Consider the following 22181-nt stretch of genomic DNA (forward strand, 5'->3'; position numbering starts at 1 on the left):
CATCCCCCAGTATTGAAATTAGCAACCCCTTCACATCACCCACCGCTAACCTTTGTCCCGCAGTGTGTTTTTCCATTTCATATATCCACTTCCCAGCTCCTCTACTCAGAGATGGAAGTCTGCATTTGATATTTTCTTTGTCTGCGTGTTTCCATGGGACATATTGTGGTCTAGATCCCCCTCTCTCTAGGAGTGGCATTAAATTGTACTCCCCCACCTCCCCCGGCGTCCGTCTGTGTGGGGATATGTCAGTGTATGCGTTGTCTTCTTCCATATTACATAACTCTTTACTCTAATACTGTCAATATTACAGCATGTTACTCTATCACTTCCTATGTTCTTGTTCCCCCTTCTGTTACCTTCCTGCCCCATCCTGTGTGTGTCAACTTGCTCTTCCAGTCTGCGCCGCGGGAGGTCCCTAAGTCTGTTAACATATGGCGTGTGTGGTGTCAGTGGCCGTGGTGTTTTTCTGTTTATTTGCCTATTTTTCATTCCTTCTGTGTTTTGCTCTCCCCGTGTCCCACATTCCCAAGATGACCCGCAGTCAGTGCATGTTATGTATAATTTGCCTAGCCCTTCCCTATTTCCATCACTTCTCCCTCCGCACAATCCTTCCTCCTCCTCGCTGCAGAATCCATCTGGAAATGTCAATCGCCAGTCTGTGCGTTTCCCCCCCACTGTAACTGTCTTTAGATCTATCAAGTCTATGTCCGTGTATCCACCTCCCTTCTCTGCAGCTCCTTGTGTTAATGTTGTCGCAACTTCCTTATCCTGACGCGTATACTTTTTTGCCCCATGTTCCCCCCTCCTCTCTCCTCTTTCTTCATTCTTTTTCCTTACTACCTCACCACCTATTTCCGCTCGTGCTCTGCAAAGTTCATCCATTACCGCATCGCTCACTTTTCTTAATATCTTTTCCTCCTCTTCCTTGCTTTCCCATATTCCCCCTCCCTTTTCAATATGCTTTCTATAACCTTTCCTTCATATGTTCGCGCACTTTCTGATATGATTTTCTTTTTCCATAGTCCCATTTCCCTGTCATTCTCTTCTCGCTCCTCCTCCTTCCTTCTCATATCCCATTGTTCCATGCGTGCCACTCTTTCTGCTATCGCCCTTATATGCGCTTCTTCCTTTTTCCTTTCTTCCTCTTGTTCCTTCACCCTCATCTTCTCTTCCTTATTTGCTTTCTTTTCTTCCTTTCATTCCCTTGCTTCCTGCTCGAACTACCTGATCAGTGCGCTCCGTACTTCCCTTAATTCTGCCAGTCTTTCCTCCAACATCTCTTCCTCGTCCTGTGACAATTGTCCTTCCACCTTTTTACTTACCCCGTGCCCTGTCTGTAGGTAGTCCATCTCTTCCTTACTTACCTGTCTAACTGTTTCCTCATCTTCCCCTGTTAGCGTCCCCCGGAGCTTCAGAAGCACCTGTGCTGCTATCCATTCATCTGGCCCTACGTTTGCTAAATCTCCCAGGACCCGTTGTCCACCCCCCGTGCTTGCCTGTTTTGGTTTTGTTTCTGCTGTGCTCCTCACCCCCATCCCCTTTTGGTAGCTATCCGTTGGCAAGTATGGTGGTGGGCTGTATGCAGGGTTGGAATATACCTCAGCGGCTGTTAGTTGTGATCGGGCGGCTTCTCTTAGCTCTGTTACTGGATACAACCCCCCTTCCTCCTTCTTCACTTCTTTAGCTATCAGTGTTTCCCGTGCACCTTCCTTCTTTACCTCTGACACTGCGAACAATCCTTCTGACTCTTCCTCACTTTCTTCAGTACTGGGTGGGTTTTTTGGCACTGCACCCCCACCCCCTCCTTTCAACTTCTCCCCCTTTACCTCATTCTCCTCCTTTACCTTTTTCTCCTCCTTTACCCCCTTCATTGTGAACATCCCTGGTGCTCCTGGTGCACACCCCTGGAACATCTTCCAGAGATCAAAAATTTCGAAATGACTCGCTAGCTTCTTCACCTTGTATGTATTGTGTAGATATGCCAGCAGAGAGTGTTGTGTACACGTATCAAAGCTGCCGTTGGGCGGCCAGGGTACCCTTAGCTTGTTGTCCGTTCCTTGTGTCCACTCAATGCTATACCTTACTATTTTCTCTCTGTGCAGTGTTAATGTCGCGCAGATGTGTTGAAGTGGTGTGGTTAAAGCGCTTGCTCTGAGCCCTAATCTCGCTCCCGCCCCTATCCCATAGTATGTGGACATGTTACAATTGTGCTCTTTTCAATATCACCCTTTTACCTTTCCCCGTATGTTGGGGACTTCCGACTGTCCGCTGTAAAGAGAAGCAATCTTTTTATTACAATGCTTTTACCGTCCTTCTTTCCCGATGTTCAATTATGGCCCCCTTCGGCCATGGCGCACAAAGCCCCCTGCAGCTGCGTGTCCTGTGTGGAGTGCACGTGCGCTGCCCCACCTTCCTGTGCCGCCGGTACTTGGCACACCTTCAACTTAGCTCATCCTCCTCCCAGTCCTCATTGCCCGTGCAGTTTTGTACTTCCTTCTCCCCTCCCGTCTGTCGCACCGCCCTCTGGTGCAACCCCCTTGTTGAGCGCGGGACAGCGTTCTTCGTGCGCGGCCGCCTCTCCCACTTCGCCCCTCCCTTGCTGCGTTTCCTTGACTCAATCACCCCCGGATCAAAACAAGATGATTGTCGTGTCCTATACAAGCCCTATGGGTGACGTCACCAACCTCTACAACATATGACCTGTACGTACAATTACACAACCAATGAACGTGCGATATCTTTGACACTCTTATTCCCCGTTAACCCCACAGCTGTCTTCCCACCGCGTCTGGAGTGGAGTATTCAACAATCAAAAAACAAATATAATCAGCCTGCGCACGCTGCGTCGCCTCGCCTCGCATGTGACACGCCCCCTCTCTAGGGAAGCTTAACCAGCCAATTATCATCCGCACTTGGGAAACAATCTAGCTACCTCCTGCGGGAATACGTCATCTACCAACCGAGCTAAAACACTCAACTGGTAGGAATCCTCATCTATTCATTGATCTACAACGTCAATTTATAGGAAAGCCACACCTCCCTTATACAGGTGCCGCAATCTAGACCAATCAGCACGACCCGTCAGTCATACGTGGGTGCTCGAAGCCCCACCCAATCCGCTTTGTGACGCTATAGGGGACGGCCCTTGTGCCTGTTCCGCTACACCTCACACATCTATCGCCGCTTATTAATCAAAATCTTTTTCAACACACTGTAAAAACCGCCCGCCACCCTCTTTAAAATTCCTCCTCCCTCCCGCACAACATTACATTGCAGGTTGTATGTGCCATACTCACATCAAGGGCGGGCACCCCTCCCAATCAGCTCGCCGCCTCCCCTCGTCTGGACCACGTCTGGACACTCGCCAACGGCGGGTGGGATACTTCTCAAGTCGGCTCCCAAAGGCCAATCTCCGGATTGCGCTGTCCGGTCGTCTCGCAGTTCCGCGTGAGTCCTGTAGTCCTCAAAAGGGGCCAACGGCAGAGGGGGCCACACTGCCGGGCCACCGTGACGCAAGCGGTCTTGTCGTGGTTGCCGTTAATTTAAGCAGATCTCAAACAGATCTCAGCAGTGCCTCCAACTTGTCGGGGTGATTTCCCGGGGGCCGGCAGGCTGTCCGCGTACCTCTGGGGCTGGGGAGGCCCCAACTCCTCCCGCGTCCCAAAAGGAGTAAGAGGCACACACAAGAGCAAGGTTTGTACTGCTGTTTATTACAGAAACAAGCAGGGACGAACTCTCAGACCATATGCATCCGGGAGGCTCTCATCATTAGTGGGCTTGCAGGCCTTTTTATCGTTGTATGACGCGCTATTTGCGTCACCTGGGAAAACTATCCCCAAAACCTTGCGCCACTTCGGGTTGGCTCCCCGAGTGGTAAAATCAGTATAGTTACCCATAGGAAAGAGTGTTATTGGGTGAGGAAGGGTCAGGTGGTACACTTGGGCCATCCCTAACAATTGCTACAACAAATTTGTTTCAAGGGGACAGTTGATGATTGGCTAGACTATAGTGGCATCATGATGCACCCCTCGTACTCTGATTGGTTCATCCGCGAGCCCCCAAGCCTTGGACCATCATTGTTCCCAGCACGCGGTGTACCTGGTGCTGGCAACAATGTGTGACTATGTGTCAGTGGAAGACAATGGGCAGGTGTGACTAGTGGCTAGTGTGCATGTCTTTCCCATCACTGTAGGTGTCCAACTTGTCACTTTATTGTTGCAGACTGTGTCCCAGACATGAGACCCCAGCGCTTTTCTGTCCTGTAGGCTTTGCATCATATTAGGTCGGCTTGGTCACTTGTGGTGAGACCGTGGCTGGAGCAGAATTATGAGCATTTGATTTGTATTTCGGCTCTGAGGAGCATTTAGCAGTGGCAGGTGTAAACTTGGCGCGGGGAGCTTGGCATGTAGATTGCAACATCGCGGCCTTGACTGTGGGCACTCGTTGGGGCTCGTTCTGCGTGATCAGCGCTTTGCAGTTTTTGTCTGAGAGGCTTCTGCTTGGGGACTCTTGCTTTGCGGCCTACCTGGGCCTAGTTTCTGGGTGGCGGTACATGATCCAAAATATGGGGGTCACGAGGGGCGACAGAGTGTCATATGCATTAGTAGATATGTAGGGTGGCGTCTTCATGGCGTTAGTGGCAAGAAAGCGTCTGCAAGCATATACACAAGCTCTTGGCATCTTGCGTTTCTGCGGTGCTGTAGGTGGCCTATGTGGAAAATAACATCGATGCATGTCTGTGGGTGCATACGGTCCTCTGTGTCATAGCACTGAGTATGTTCTTCGTGTAGGTTGGTGTGTGAGTGACCGATGTGAATGCTGGCACGTGCGTTCCTTTCTGTTGGCTATGTCGTCATGACATCTCTGACGATGATGGCGTTTGTGGTTACTGTTTAATTGAGTTGGTCCATAAAGTCGATGTCAGTTCCACCTGAGGTTCGCGCATGTGGTTTCATTAACGGGCAGGCTCCCGGGCCATGTGGGGCGTGGCCACAGTGGATCTTGACATCTGGTGCAGAAGTGAGCGGGTCGAATTCCTCTCGCGGGGGGTGCTTGGGCAGTGACGTCCTAGGCCATGGTTTGGATGAGAATGGTGGGAAGGGATTCTTCCATTTTCCCCTCTTCAAATCTCTCCAAAAATGTACCTGCAGGGGGCAGAGAGGTATCTGGTCAAAATTTAGAGAGACAACCAGAGTCCAGATTAGGCTTAATAAACAATGGAGAAACATGGCCAGTCTTAAGAGAGTCAGGAAAAGGTCCCTTATTAAGGGAACGATTTACTGGATGACCGACTAGAGGCAGAAAAGAATTTAAACCCTCCTTTAACTTAAAAGCAGGGTTGAAGTCATCAGCAAAAAACATAGTTTTAGTTTGAGATATATAATGTAAATTGTGTCGAGGTCCAGGATGTTGAAAACACCCCAGGTTTCAGCAGTTGTATTAATTAAGACAGAATTCAAAGAAGAAATAATAGAAATATTCTCATAAATATGAAAGATTTTTGTCAGAGAAGAACTGAAGGTATGGCTGCCACTTTACATCGAACACAGAAACATGATCAGGCTGAAAAGGGATGTTTAATAACCTTCAAAAGAGAAATAACGTGTATTTAATGAGGAACCAGTAGCATTAGAATACCACATCTGCCCCGCAGTGCCAATAAGCGCGCTTGCTACAAAGACGTGCAATTCTCTACAGAGGGAGAACCAGGCCAGTGCCACGCAAGACGCTGTACATTGACAATCACAATACAGCAACAAGCCCCCCTATATTCACTCCGGGTGCCACCCATCAAACCTACTCATAATATCCAATCTCCTAGAGAAATGCCTGGAGGCATTAAGCCCTTATCTTGGACATTTGTGTGTAGCTTGCATTCACATGTACGATTCCCACCAGGGCAACCTCAGCCCTTCAGTCTTCCCAGGTTAATAAATGGGGTATCAATAAATCTGCCATTAATAAAAGCAGTTAGCAGAATTTTGAATTCCTGTGAGTCAATATGGAACTAGAGCACCCAGGTAATAATGACCAGTACGGTGACGTTCCTGTTGGTCACAGGAATCAATTCCTAGCTCTGGTGCCAGTCCCCGTCTTCACTGCCTCCACAAACTCATCTCAAGCCTAGAGGGACATCCTCTCAGGCCACTTCCTCCTTGACCGCTGCCCCAATAGCGGATGTGTTGCAACGGGGGGAGTAGTTCTTTTAGTTGTATCTTCGGATAGAAGCTCAGGGGCTACAAGCAAAAGGCTGGCTAGCCCCGAGAACATTAGCGTAGCCTGGATCTTTTCCAGACCTAGCAACACCCTTGCCCAATAGTCTTCCTCCCTTTCACAGACAAACCATGACGCGTTCCTGTGTTGTGTGAAGGGAGAACCGGCTTCCCTAGCACAGCCACCATGCGCCCGTTGCTCAGCAACCATTCCTAAATCATTTTTACTTATTTTTTGGGGAAAAGCATACGACTGTACCTAGCACACAGCCTTGTGGCCAGATGCTAAAAGCTCTCTTGTTCCAAGTACTAAGCAATACAGAATGTTACCAGCCTTAAGCCCTCCATAAGCACCCTCGCTTCACCCGAGGTTGAGCTTCTGGTTTCATAACATCTCTTATTGCCCTCACCTCAGGACAGTAATGCTCAGTTATTAGAGGGCTCAGAAAACCGGGAGACCCGGCATGTAGCGCTATATAAAAACAGGTATTATATTAAATTATCATTGGTTGAAGAATAGAACAGAGTCATCTGATATGCTAGCCGTGGGCGCTTTTGATGTGTCCAGATACATTCATAATTAGTACCCGGCGAGGGCGCAATCAGAATAAAAGAGCCATTCTGATTGGCCCTCGCCGAGTCATCAGGCCGGGAATCCCTCTGTCGGGATTCCACAGCCTTTGTCCCCAGCGGGGGGCATGGCAGCCCCCCAGCCAATGAGGATGCTCGAAGCGAGGCCATCCCCGCTCCGAGCCTCCCCACGGCTGAGAGGCTACCTTCGCCCCCCGCCGGGGACAGAGGTAAGGCTTTTTTTTTTCCTCCCCTTCCCTCCCTCCCCGCCCCTCCCTGTCCTCCCCAACCCACTTACCTTCTATGCCTTGGTCCCCGGCGGGGGACGATGACAGCCTCCTGCCGTGTGGAGACTCGGAGTGGGGCCATACCCGCTCCGAGCCTCCACACAGCTATAGGCTTCCCTCATCCCTCGCCGGGGATGCAGGTACGTTTTTTATTTTTTTAAAAACGTTTTTCACCTTGCCACTCCCGCCCTCCCCAGCCCCACTTACCTTTGTTTTGATCCTTTTTCGGAAGTGGACGCACTGTAAACACTTGTGTTCCCAGCGCGTCTGCTCCCGATGGCCGCCATGGAAAGGGAAAACGGACTCCGTTTTCCCTTTCCATGGCGGGCAATTTCTTGGTCGTTTTTTTGTTGTTTGTTGATGCTTTTAGTGCCCCGGTCATTCAGATAATGCGGGCCGGGGTAGTAATAGCAATATGACCCGAGCGTCGCTCGGGCCTATAACTATGGGCTCCGGGGCATTACCTGAGTCGGTAATGCCCCCGCTGCTCGGGTCATATTGCTTAAATAAGGCTTCCAGTGTTATGGTATTTATTTATCTGCCATTTCTGTTTGTATTTATCCATATTTATTTTTGGGGATTTTTTTCAGTATTTATCCACATTTATTTTTTGTCATATAAAAAGATATTTTGCAACCAGTATTTTCCTGCATTTATTCTAATAAAAAATGCATTTATTAAAGCTCACATGCAGCCATGTAGGAAAGAAATGCTCGCTCAATTTTGTCTATAACAACAAATTGTTGCTCCTGTGACTGCTGCCGTGAGATAAATGCTGTCAGCAATTTGTAGAACTTTAATGCTATTTTTACACAACTTTTATGGTCTCCATGATGCCAATCTACAATGTGATTGGCCTGCTATGTATGAGTGACATCATATAGACAAATACAAATAGGGGGTAGGAGAGCACTGCTAATTCAAATCAATGTAAAACTGGGTAATTAATGCCGTGGAGTCGACCACTGGCAACTTCAGTGTAAAGGAGTTCCTAACATTTCAGGTGCAAACCGGCTGACGTCACAAGACCACTTGGGACACAAAAATGCACAAAAAACAGAACTTATTACTAAGCTGTAAGCCAAAATGCACTCCTATCGGGCCACCGTCCAATTGCATGTTATTGCAATTTTTCGTTAATATCTAAAACAAATCGTATTTCAGAATTTTGTAATAAAGTAAATCCTCAAAAATGAGACAATGTTTGCACAAATTTCTCGAGATATGGCTCATTTTAATTGGCCCATCTCTGTTTTTTTCAAAAGTAAAGAAATCAAAATACATTTCCAACAAAAATCATTAATTTCCACAATTCAAATAATCTGATGAAACTGTTTTCATAGGCATTTACAACATCATGCACTGAATACAGTGTTACATTATAATCCACAAATTGAGTTATGTTGTTGTGTGAGAAATCAATTCACACATGTGAAGCCCTTATTTTTGCGAATCTTTGCAAATGACCGACGTGTTTCGGATCGAGCGATCCATCTTCAGGGTAGGGGTTTCTCTTTAATTGTTACTCTTGGGCAATAGACAATTCTTAACAGGCTTGACCTACGGAAAATTAGAGAGGTACATTATCTATAAGTAGATACCAACCGGGGCTGAATAAACTGGCTGGAAACCAGGTGGGTTAAGAGTTACTAACCTCACTCCGGGGGGAGCAGTATTTCAATTCTGACCTATCAAAAGGTAAAGAATATGGGTAGGGTAAATATCAAGTTATTCAAAACACTAGTCCACTAATTAAACAGTATTTATAGAGTGGCAATATGGGTTTTGTTAGGAACAGCGACTCTGTGTATTTCTATACTGCCAATATTGCATAGATGTGCACAGCTAGCACTATTCTTAAAATGGCAATCTGAATATTATAGGGCACAGCTAACCTGAGTGTGTTTACAAAGTGACAGCTCTGCCATATATCGACACAGTCAGCGTTTTCAGTGTTTTCCTACTGTGGTCAAAGTATCATTATCAGGCACAACTAACATGCTTGAGTTTTTATATAATGGAAATACTGGCATATGCTCTGCGCTCAAACATCATGAAAATGCTCTCGGGCAGTAAAATGGACAGCTTGAGGAGGGGAGACCTTGGCCTGAGTCGGCAACTTAGAACTTAAAGCCGTTTAAGCCCTTTCAGTTAAATAAATTCCCGAGCTGTCACTTATGTCATGAAGATGATGCATTCCCTTCCACGATGACATAGTCAGCTACAACTTTAATCCAGCTCTGTCAACGTCACTTCTTGACAATTAACCTCCATAGTGCTGCTTTTGTCATTTACAACCATAAGCAATGTAGGGTGACACACTGTGAGAAAGGACTCCAACGAGAACAACACTCCATCTCCTGGCAACAACAGAAGCAACTTCAGAATTATATACATGAAGGCCAGCCCATCATTATAGCCTAATGTTGATCACAATGTTAGGGTATGGGTATAATGCATGCTTCAAAAACCTTGACACCAAGTTGAAGGCCCAAGTGAAGCAAGGACCTTCAGTGTTGTGTCTGGTGCCTTTAGCACCCCGTAGAGCCTATACAACAGGAATTAAGGATTTAGCCCCTGGACTATCCCCAAGGGTGAGGGGCTGAGGAGGTCAGGTGGGGGGGGAGATGGGAGAGGGGAGAGTTGGTTTGGCATTATAGGCAGGGAGAAAGAACATATCAATCTTTGAGGAGCTTAGCATGAGACAGCGCATGGGTGCTGAAAGGAAAGGACTTTTTGAATTTTTCACCCCCCTTTTTTAACCATTGTTATTATCCCCTAAAGGTAGATGGTGCGTTGAGGTCAAGCAATATGGGATGGGTAGGGAGTGGAAGATGAGAAGGGATGCGGGAGACCCCGCCCCCCCACATTCGGTGGTAGAAAAAGTCAAATAAATGCAGTAAACAAAATTCAACCAGTTGGTGTTTGGTGAAAACACATTGAACCAAAGATCGAAGAATCATGAGTAAGAGATGATGGTTAAAGTCGAAGGAGGAAATTAGAAGGTACATAGGATGAGGAGAAGCGAGCCCAGGAATGATCATTGAGGAACACCCACAGGGAAGGGGTCTTGGGGAGGAGGCGAGGGTTACCATGACATGGATAAGTTCTGTCAGAGAAATAGGAAGACAACTAGTTAAGTATGGTGTCCACCGCCCATCCCCGGAAGCCAAGGCGGGAACAAGTTTTAAGGAGGAAGTGATGAGCCAGAGTTTCAAAGGCCATGGAAAGGTCTAGAAGGGTGACACTAGAAGAGAGATAAGAGTGGTGGGACTTGCAAAAAGAACTGGAGAAATCTATGGGAGTACTGGGACCAGAATCCAGCTTGGAGGTGGTTCGCAAGTGGGTGTGCCCAGAGATAGTTAGCCATGTGGTTGAAGAAGACTACCCTCTACAGGATTTCAGAGAGGTGGGGAAGGACAGAGACAGATCTGCAGTAGGGGGGCTGCTGGGGTCAGCACTTTGCTTCTTTAGAGAGGTTTGAATGTGCCTATTTTGGAACACACTGGGGCAACGCCAGTTGAGATGGTAAGGTTAAATACGCTGGGGGGCAGAGGGGAGGGGGGGGACAGCTGCAAGCTGTCAAATGGTGCCCAGGATAATTTATCACAGCTAAGGGCGGTAGATGTTTAGTGGGGCACGTGGGGAAGAAGTAGGATAGAGTGTGGGGAAATTGAAGAAGAGGAGTGCGAGGGAGGAGGTGGGAGAAAGAGAAGGGTGCACCGAGTGTACCATATTTTAGTGCTTTTAGTAGAGAAGTAGAAGGTAAAGTCATTGAAGGAGAGAATGGGGACAACTGAGTATTTCCTAGTGGGAGAAGGTTTGGCCTGGAGGGTCGTTGATAGTTTGGGAGGCCAGTAAACTCTGAATGGAATGTTTTGTATATATTAATAATACAGTGTTAATTACTAATCTACCTACCAAATTGATACTAATTTCTACTCAGTGATAGCTGCTTCCTTCACGTTGCAACAGGTTATATCCCCAGATTTCAACTATTTCGAGGAGTTTACACACATAGAGTAGCTTGGATCAACGACAGGCAGCATGGGTAATGAGAAGAAAAATATATTTTTAAAATTTAAAAATGAAAAGTCACGGAACAAAGAATAGATTTCTGTCTGAGATGGAGATGAGTTCCAGAGAGCTTGTGTTTGCCTATATTCAAATTACACTATGAGGTTTGGTTGCACATGTTACAGTTAATAGGATCAATGTACTCAGTGTCCACATAGCTGTGATTTTAATGCAGGCTTGGTGCTACACTGGATCTGTTTGCTGACAGTGTGTCGGGAATTTCCACCACGGATGTGACTGCGCTTGAAGCGCTCCATTAAATCCCACCAGGGAGCGCGCAAGACAAGGAAGCCGCTGATCAATTCCTCAAGGAAGTGGAAATATGGCCAACACCTGGCACACGATTGTGAAGCAGGTGGGAGGGATTCGCCAATATCCACGAAAATCTGCAGAAGATATCTCTGGGTATTTGTTTATTTTTCTTTCAATTTGATTGGGTAAAAATCAGAGGATACAAAAGACAAATTATAGATCTTGTAAGACATTGCGTAAAACTGTCATTCATACATGCAATGCCTCCCCATATAGGAAACACAATAATACCAAAAACTGCTAGAATATGTGGCAACAAATTAGCTGTACCCAGCGTATCAAATGCCGATCTAGCCCTCTCGTTCTCTCTCTCCCTCTCTCCCTCTCTTCTTCTCTCTCTCCCTCTCTCTCTCTCTCTCCCTCTCCCTCTCTCTGCCTCTCTCTCGCTCTCTCTCTCTCCCTCTCTCCTTCTCCCCTTCTCTCTATCTCTATCTCTCCCTCTGTCTCTGCCTCTGTCTCTCTATCTCTCTCCTTCTCTCTCTCTCTCTGCCTCTCTCTCTCTCTCTCTCCTTCTGTCTCTCTCTTTCACTATCTTATCTTGCTCTCTCTCTCTCTGTCTGCCTCTTTATCTCTATCGTTCTCTCTGTCTCATTCTCTCTTTCACTCTAGATGTCTCTCACTCTCTCTATCTCTCTCTCTCTTTCACTATCCTATCTTGCTCTGTCTCTGCCTCTCTAGCCCTCTATCTGACTCTAATTCTCTCTTTCACTCTATTTGTCTCTCCCTCTCCCTCTCCCTCCCTCTCTCCTTCCCTCTCTCTGCCTCTCTCTCTGTCTCTCTCTCTCTCTGTCTCTCTCTCAATCTCTCTCTCTCCCTCTCTCCTTCTCTCTGCCTCTCTATCTCTATCTCTCTCTCTGTCTCTCTCTCTCCCTCTCTCTGTCTCTCTATCTCTCTCTCTCTCTCTCTCTCTCTCTCTATCTCTTTCTCACTCTGTCTCTCTCTTTCACTATCTTATCTTGCTCTCTCTCTCACTACCTCTCCCTCTGTCTGCCTCTTTATCTCTATCACTCTCTCTGACTGTCTCATTCTCTCTTTCACTCTGGTTGTCTCTCACTCTCTCTATCTCTCTCTCTCTCTTTCGCTATCCTATCTTGCTCTCTCTCTGCCTCTCTAGCCCTCTATCTGACTCTCATTCTCTCTTTCACTCTCTTTGTCTCTCCCTCTCCCTCTCGCTCCCTCTCTCCTTCCATCTCTCTGCCTCTCTCTCTCGTTCTCTCTCATTCTCTCTCTCTCTAACCCCCGCCGGCCTTCTATGCCTCTGTCTCTTTCTCTGTGGGCGAGAGCCACAAAGCCAGGTCCCCATTTGCAGGAGCCGCCTCAGCGAGATGCTGACAGCTCCACAACCAGAGGAAAAAAAGTTATTTTGGTTGAGCAGGGTCTGGTTTTTTACAATAGCAGATATTAAAACATGACATTGTACTAACATTGCAAAGTGGCTCTTTTTAAAACGGTACAATGCTCATTTCTAACAATCACTCACAGAACATATTGTTGTCATATTAAGAATGTTACACTTGTCTTACTGATCAAGTACATTTTAAAAACCTAGAATAACCATGTACATTATGTATTCGGGTAGGTTATGCTCAGGGAACTCCTCTGTGACTTGCCATAGCCTTATCCTAAGCATACTTTATACATGTAGTAAATATAGGCTGAACCTGTGCTATATATTGGATATGAGTGCAACACTCCCGGAGCGATACAGTGATAACAATTGGTGTATCTGCGGGCTATACAAAATGATATAGATCGCAAAATACACCAACATCACAGCATGTATGGTTCAGTGCCACCATTACCAGGCGACGCAAACCGGGTCCAGACGGCAAAGCCTCAAGACCCACGAAGAAGCGACACCACCGAAATGCAGTGCCACCGCTACATTTAGTATTAAGCAGTGTCTTTCCTAGGTGGTCACTCCGAAGAGCACCAAACTCCTTTAGGAAAAAAATCACAGAGACGGGTGAGGTAATTGCACCAATATGACACAGTAGCAGGGGTAATATCTTGAACGTTTAAATTCGCCCCATCAAGCAATACAAAAACTGCGATAACACAAAGTGAGGCACTTACCACACTGTGCCTTTCAAGCTCACAGCATACAAGTGAAAACAGGAAGACCCCCCTTTCCAGACCAACGTCATCACCGACATCAGCTTCAACCTTCCTGTAAGCTGCAGTGATGAATAGTGGTTAGAAAGTGATGAAAGCAAAGAATACAATACACATGTGGAAACAGCTCCCCCTGCTGTCCAAAATGCTAATAAACCAAGGTGACATCACTCAATCACAGACTAGAATCAAATGAAGTGGTGTTCAAACTGCTTATATTTTAAAGAGCCAAGGCCCCATGGACATTTTTTGGGACCCCTGGGGGGTGGCAATCCCTAGGTGCGGGCCCAGAATCAATATTTTTACTCAAGGGCAAGGGGGCTTGGTATGAAAAGGTTTGAATACCACTGATCTAAAGCTAATGTAAATAAACAGAAGTGAGGCTCACAAACAGGCAGCAATAGATATCTCAGACTACCTGCAAACTTGGAAATCTGCCTGACACTATTTCAAATAGCTCTCTAAGAAGATGCTATGCTAAAGTACTCAATGGGGCTCATTCCGAGAAGGGCGGTAAGGGTTAACGGTCACCGGTAACGAGACCGGTACCGTTAAACCCTTACCGCCCTACTACGAGTTCCCTTTGCTGGTCCTTCTTTAACACCTGCTTTTAGCATGCATTAAGGACGGGACCCGCAAAGGGACTCCGGGGTCAATAACATTACCGTAATTTACGGTACCGTTATTGCCGCCTTCCCCCTTCCCATTGAGCCCTATGGGGGCTCAAATGGGAATGGGGAATGGCCCTGGTGAATGGGGAATTATCAGTCCCGCCGACCTCGGAATGGACCGGTAATTACTCCATTCACCAGGCCGGAGTTTGGACGAGTTCGGAGGCAACCATGTCGCAAATAGCAGCGTGGTTACCTCCAAACTCGGAATGAGGCCCAATTCCTCTGGCGAGTATTATAATCCTGCCAGCCTAATTGCCATTCAGGCAGGCTTACACCACCATACTAAACACCCCCCACCCACTGATGCCATCTAAACCTCATGCCACCATACTAAACACCCCCCACTCATGCCATCTAAACCTCATGCACAGTGCAGATTTCCAAAATGCCAACAATATTTTACTTGCAGTGATAAAGAAAAAGCTGCGAAGGATATAACCAAACAAAACACAAATCCAGAATCTGAGATTGTGATATACAAAAGATAAAACGTAATGGCATCGAGCACCCCACTACACTGCACTTTAAGGTTTAGTGTGACATCCAGCTGCACTTTGCCAGACGAGGAAGCGAAGGGCAATTCTCATTGCCCCCAAATGCCTTCACGGTTTGTACAGGTGAAAACAGCAAAAAGTATGGCACTATGACTTTCAATGAAGCCACAACACAGTCCTGAAAAAAGCAGAGATGCGTTTGGCGGACCCAAGCATGAAGTTCCAGGAGATGCCATGTGCCCCGTCTTTTCTCTTCCGCTCTACCTGCAGAATATGCCTTCAAATGCCCCCTGGTTCTATTTTCTATCGTGACAAACAGCAACCTCACGAAGCAAAATAGAAGCAATATAGTGCACCAAAAAGCCTGCAGAACAAAACACTTCAGGATCCAAAACGCGACCAATCAGCAAAACGGCAAAAGTAATCAAAATTGATCCAATCCCTGTTGCGTTATGATATGATATGTTATTTATAACGCGCTTAATACCCAGAGGTTTCTAAGTGCGGACCCAGGGATCAAACCTGTGGTGCTCCGTGTCGTCTTGCTTTCAAGGCGAGCACGTTGCTCCTGAGCTATCCTCCCATGTTCTAACTGTTCAAAAGTTAGAAAATGCTGGACTTCAATCATGTGAAAATATGGCTGTCACTGGTCACCGAGATGAAGTCTCCATGTGCAGTTATTGGGCACCACAAGATACGGAATGAAATGCATGGCTCACCACGCTCCACAAAAGTGTACTATTATATGAAGCCCACTGGCCCTTCAAGAGAAATGGATTCCTTAACTCATTAAGTATTCCACTGCTTAATGTATATCCAGGGTCATTGGGCCTCATAACCTTGTGATGAATCCGCTTGAATACTGCCAGATGGAATTACTGTTACCGCCACTTGGTCCAGCAGAATTACCACCGGATTACAAATGGGGGTTATGGGGGTGTTAGTCCCCATCCAAACCATGCAAAGTAGTCAAAGACCTAGAAATCCTAATGGACAAGGAATTAGCACTAGAACCTCAAGTAAATGCGATAATTAAGAAATGCTTCTTCCATCTTCACACAATCAAAAAGATTCTACCCTTCCCCTCCTTCACGCACAAAACACTTGCGATCATCTTCCTCATCATGTCCAGGATAGACAACTCCAACAGCGTATACCTTGGAATGCCGGACTATTTACTGAGGAAACTGCAACGAATGCAGAATGCAGCTGCCAGACTTCTCCTCAAACTCTCCCGAAGAGACCACATCACTCCAGCGCTAAGGATGCTACATTGTCTCCCAGTAAAAAAAAATCACCTTCAAAACAATGTGCAGAACACACAGCGCAATCCACAGCCCGGGAGCAAAATTCATTCAATCACCATGAACAAACCAACAAGAGCACTTAGATCAAGCAATGACATTTACCTAGAACCTAAACTCTACACAAGAAAAAAATGTCGAGGTTCCGCCTTCTCTTGCATAGCCGTAAAACTCTGGAACACCCTCCCGAGAGAAATACGAATCACAGCGGACCAGCTAAAATTCAGAAAACGTCTAAAAACATGGTTCTTAGCTCCGAACAGGATGAAAATGACTGAAAAATACCTATGCACCACGATACAAAAAAATACACAGAAAAGGAACCCAGCAAAACCAAGGATGGAAAAGAGCCCACCCAAAATGAACCCAAAACCAGCAAAGGGACTGGCCCCATCAACGCATGCATACAAACTAAACAAAACCCTGAAAGAGAAACAAGCCTGAAACTAGGGGAATCTGACCACTAAAGTACCCACAGAAAACCGCTATTCAAATAACCTGATACCATACACATACTGGCACCAGACCCACCTGCATAGACGGCCTCATCCAGCATACAAAGTATTTCTGTAAATCAGCCGGTCTCGCACTTAGCATCTACTGGCAGGTGAACCACCTTCAGCTTCCAGTCTGACAATATAGCAAAGCCTTATGCCCTTGCTACGCCCAAAAAGGATGCTATATAATCTCTACATCATGCTGAGCCAATCCAGAAGGACTTACTGAGATGGGAATGCATAGACGGTTAGGGAAGGAATTGCTACACACCCATATTTATGAATCAAGAGTGGGGACGTTTCTGTGCCGGAGTGGAGGGCAGGGGAGAAGTGAGGCCCCTCGCGTAGAAGGTTGGTTGGAGACCAGATGTGTATCTCACCCGGATAGATCGCCAAAGGTGGAAACAGGGGAGAGAGATGTGTCATGCTTAATCGGACCCCTGAGGGTGTGAAATCTGTCACACACAAAGGAATGCGTCTGGTGGCAGAAACCGTGCAATTCACAGATTTATGATGGGTGCCAGGGAACAAATCTCTCTTGGAGGAACTGGTGGGGGTGGTAATTACTATGCACAAAACTAAACAACAGGGGCAGGGATACAGGTCGCATTTAATCAGAACCTCAGGGGTAGGAAATGTACTGCCATCAACTAACCGTACTAGAAACTCACCCTTCTGCATACGCCCTATTAAACTCTGAACTAAACACAAACATATCTCTATAACACCACAGACTGCACGCACTTCAGAACACCCTGACAACGAAACAAACCATACTCAATCTCACCCAACACCACATAGCACCTACCAACCGAAAAACACACCTACGCTCAGTGACCGGTTTCTCCGAACTGAAGATGCCAAGAGACCATGCAGGTGGCAACAGTGCATGGTGCAAAAACCTTTAAACATTTATGGAGTCCATAGGCGTCCTTGGTTTTGACTGACCTACCCGCGATGGAAATTCTGGCGATTTTGTCAATTTCTGGCAGTAAAGCGGTGGAATTAACTCCACCATTTTGCTGGAGGTTTTTCCTCTGTCTCACTGCCAAAGTTGTAGTATGGTTTGTTTGTTTGTTTGTTTTATTCGTATTTATATAGCGCACAACAGCCCAAGGACATTGTGGCACTTGTTACAGTATAAAGCTTAGTTACTTAGTTACATAGTCATTAGCAGTATATACACAGGTTACAATATAGTTATATTACATTTGTGTTATATTACAATATACATGGCAGAAGTGGAGGAGACAGTCCTCCACTTGCTAGTAGAGGAGAGTGGCCTTGAGGTTGTGTTGGAAGACAGAGATGGAAGTTTCAGCTCTAAGGGTAGCAGGGAGTGAGTTCCAGAGTTTCGGTGCAATATAGGAGAAGCCTAGACCTCCCGCTGTGGCTCTCTTTATGCGTGGTATGTGTAGCTGGTTGGTGTACTGAACTCTGGTGGGGCGAGTGGATGTGGTCCTTGATATTGCTTCAGATAGGTATGCTGGAGCGGTTTTGATGATGCACTTGTGAGTGATGGTGAGGATTTTCAGAGTAATACGGTCTTTGACCTGGAGCCACCGTGCTTCACGTCTGGCGTGGGATATATGGTCTCTTCTAGCGATGCTCATGGTGGCTCTGAGGGCATTGTTTTGTGTGGTTTGCAGTCTGTGAATGTTTTTGGCGGAGGTGCCAGCTAGAAGGGCGTGCAATAATCGAGTTTGGCTCCTAAAGTTGCTCTAGCTATGGCCAAGCGGTTGGGGGTGGATAAGTAGGGTTTAATGGCATTGATGAGTTTGGTTCTGAACGCTGATGCAGAGGCTATGGCGCTGACTTGTTTGGTCATCGATAGATTTGCATCAATGTGAACACCTAGAGTCTTGACAGAGGATGATACGGAGATGGTTGAGTTGTCTATGTTGAAGTTGTTGTATTGGGGGCTTAGTTTCGATAATGTGTTTGACTGGCCCAGGATGAGAATTTCAGTCTTCTCCCCGTTAAGACAGAGGCCATTGATTGCCATCCAAGCTTGGATAGTGGCATAGATGTTGTGAAGGGCCGTGACATCTTGGTGATAGAATCCAGATAGGGGTAAAAGTACTTGAGTGTCGTCTGCATAGTTTGTATATGCAACACCCATGGAGTCAAGTAGGTCGAAGAGGGGTTTTGTGAAGAGGTTATAGAGGGTGGGGGCTGTACAAGATCCTTGGGGGACACCACAGTTTATAGTGGTAGGATCTGCGTTAGCTGTGTCAGAGTAGACCTTCATGGCTCTTCCTTCAAGGAAGGAAGTGATCCGGGATGCTGCTCGATTAGAGAAATGGGCTGCATGGGTGAGGTGGGTGGTGAGTGTTTGGTGATCTAGCAGGTCAAAAGCAGCTGATAGATCGAGGAGGAGGAGCAAGGCAGGTTTGCCTTTGTCCATGATCTGTGAGATTTGATTTTTTAGGTCTAATAAGGCGGATTCTGTACCATGCCCGACACGGAAGCCAGATTGTCTTTTGCCTAATATGGAGTTAGCTTCTATGTATGATTGGATCTGGATGTGAGCTGCTTTGTCCAGGATTTTTAGGAGGAACGGGACTGTCGTTATCGGTCTGTAGTTGTTGGGTTGCGCTGGGTCAAGTGTGGCCTTTTTTAGAAGTGGCCGCACCCAGGCACGGTGCGGTAAAGCAGTGGAGTTACCATTGCATTACCGCCATTTCTATCTGCTCTGCCGTACATGTAATGAGGCCCATTGTCTTGAAATGGGCGTTACATGGGATAATGTAGTCTCCTTAGAAAGGTCTAATGATGCTTGCACATACTCTAACAGAAGTCATATGGTGTTATTAGGTGTAAATTCAATGTACATCAGTATCATGCTCTCTTTGTTCTATCAAATGTATATTACTCTCCCTCCTAAAAGCTACCATTAGATGTTCCAATGGAATGTACAAAGTAAGTTGGCGAGAGGAGCACCCTTGTACCATCCCCCCATTGAGAATGGTCCTGAAACTGCACCATTTGTCACTGGGAAGAGGGGGGGTTAACTAAATGTCATCCCAAATCCAATAGAGTTCAATCAGTCATTCTCAAATTATAGTTCTCGTCATCAAACTACGCCTCACCATCAAAAGTAAGAATGTTATGAGATTTTAGACTGTGAGGTTTTTAAATGTAAGTTAGCCAGACCTGTATTTTCTAGAGCTAACTTTTGTCACATTAATGCAGCAAAGCTTATCATTCATTTACGGGAGGGCAGTCTTCTGCATGGCAGTGTAGCACGCTCTTTAAATAGCTGGACCCTGAATGGGAGGCAAGCTTCTGCATGGCAGTGTAGCACGCTCTCTAAATAGCTGGACCCTGAATGGGAGGCAGGCTTCTGCATGGCAGTGTAGCACGCTCTTTAAATAGCTGAACCCTGAATGAGAGGCAAGCTTCTACATGGCAGTGTAGCACGGTCTCTAAATAGCTGGACCCTGAATGAGAGGCAGGCTTCTGCATGGCAGTGTAGCATGCTCTCTAAATAGGTGGACCCTGAATGGGAGGCAGGCTGCTGCATGGCAGTGTAGCATGCTCTCTAAATAGCTGGACCCTGAATGGGAGGCAGGCTTCTGCATGGCAGCGTAACATGCTCTCTAAATAGCTGGGCCCTGAATGGGAGGCAGGCTTCTGCATGGCAGCGTAGCATGCTCTTTAAATAGCTGGGCCCTGAATGGGAGGCAGGCTTCTACATGGCAGCGTAGCATGCTGTTTAAATAGCTGGGCCCTGAATGGGAGACAGGCTTCTGCATGGCAGAGTAGCATGTTCTTTAGATACCTGGACCCTGAATGGGAGGGCAGGCTTCTGCATGGCAGTGTAGCATACTCTTTAATAGCTGGACCCTGAATGGGAGGTAGCCCCCTGCATGGCAGTGTAGCATGCTCTTTAATAGCTGGACCCTGAATGGGAGGGCAGGCTTCTGCATGGCAGTGTAGCATGCTCTTTAAATAGCTGGACGCTGAATGTGAGGCAAGCTTCTGCGTGGCAGTTTGTTTGTTTGTTTATCTATTTATATAGCACTTCCGGACCCGGAGGTAAAAGGGCGCTTGGTACATAGATACATGGTACATTATATACAGTTTACAATTATACATTTATACAGTTTATACCTAGAAACATAATTACGGTATAGTTAGTAACATCAGCCATGGTAGAGAGAAGATGGTAAATGCTAGATTTTGTTCAGTAACCAGCTAATGACCTGTTCCCTAAATGACTGAAAGGACTCGATAGATTTGATGTCGGGAGGTAGGGTGTTCCAAAGCTGGGAGGCAAGGACCGTGAAACTAGATCCTCCAGCTCTTTTTAAGGTAAATCTGGGCACCGTTAGGCATAGTGTGTTGGAGGATCTAGTGATTCTGGCAACAGATTTCAAGGTAAATTTGTTGGTGAGATAAGGAGGGGCTAGATGGTTTAAGGCTTTGTATGTGAGACTGATGGTTTTTAGGTTGATTATTTGTTGTATGGAGAGCCATTTACATGATTTTCTGGTGGAGGAGATGTGCTCTCGCCTATGGATATTTAGTGATGCTCGTAGCGTGTTATTTTGGAGTACCTGTAGTTTATTAATTATGGATTGGTTTGCGCCTAGGTATAGACTGCTACAATAGTCCAGTTTGGACTGTATAAGAGCCCTGGCCAATGTGAGGCAGCTGTTGGAGGACAGGAACGGTCTGCAGCCCCTGATCAGTTTACCAGTGTAGGCAGTGGCTAAGGCAGTCATGTTGATTTGTTTGGAAAGGTTAGTGTTGGCATCAAGATAAAAGCCAAGGGTTTTCACACTTTTAACAATTCGAATAGTGTTGCCGTCGATGATGATGCTGCTGTAGTTAGGGCTGAGTTTCAATAGGTTATTGGGTGAGCCGACCAGGAGAAGTTTAGTTTTCTCATCATTCAGGCAGAACCATGCCTGAATGATGGTAAAAATTTCGTTAATCCGGATGACGTCAGCATTGTAGTTGCCTGAGAGGGTCGGGCGTATCTGGGTGTCATCTGCATAGTTGGTGTAGGTGACACCCAGAAGGTCCAGTTTGTCAAAGAGTGGCTTTGCAAATATATTGTACAAAGCGGGCGAAACACATGAGCCTTGTGGGACACCACATGTAATAGGGATAGGGTCAGCTGCCGCTGCAGGTGAGAAGACCCTCATGGTTCTGTTAGCCAGGAAGGATTGAATCCACATGACAGCAGAGGAGGAGAAGTGAGCAGTGGAAGATATGTGCTTGCAGAGGATATTGTGGTCGACCAAGTCGAAGGCTGCTGACAGGTCTAAAAGGAGCAAGATGGCAGCGTTACCTTTATCTTTGATTGCATCAATCTGACTTTTAAGGTCAACAAGGGCAGTTTCTGTTCCATGTTGAGGTCGAAAGCCAGATTGACGTATTCCTAGTAGTTGGTTTGTCTCTAGGTAGTCCTGAATTTAAAGGTAGGCAACGCTGTCAAGGATTTTTAGCAAGAATGGGACCGTGGTGATGGGTCTATAATTGGTGGGTATGGCCGGGTCTAGTGATTGTTTTTTTTAGAAGTGGGAGAACCCAAGATTGTTTCAAGTTGTTAGGGACTGAATTATCGGAGAAAGACAGGTTTATTAGTTTGGTGATGAAAGGGGATAGGTCTCTGGCTGCGCCTT

At 46.5% G+C, this 22181-nt stretch overlaps 1 protein-coding gene and 1 long non-coding RNA gene across 11 annotated transcripts in view; one reads left to right on the forward strand and one right to left on the reverse strand.

Annotated features, from left to right (window-relative positions):
- Positions 1 to 22181, forward strand: part of KCNT1 (potassium sodium-activated channel subfamily T member 1) — a 2308650-nt gene that overhangs the window by 2043397 nt on the left and 243072 nt on the right. The gene's annotated exons all lie outside the window — the stretch shown is intronic.
- Positions 3694 to 13642, reverse strand: LOC138471742 (uncharacterized). The gene is made up of 2 exons (XR_011268500.1): positions 13538 to 13642; positions 3694 to 5147 (listed from the first exon to the last, which is right to left on the reverse strand). It is a non-coding gene; the product is annotated as an uncharacterized lncRNA (long non-coding RNA).

This window comes from Ambystoma mexicanum, chromosome 8 (genome assembly GCF_040938575.1).
Source record: "Ambystoma mexicanum isolate Mex_15411 chromosome 8, UKY_AmexF1_1, whole genome shotgun sequence".
NCBI lineage: Eukaryota > Metazoa > Chordata > Amphibia > Caudata > Ambystomatidae > Ambystoma > Ambystoma mexicanum.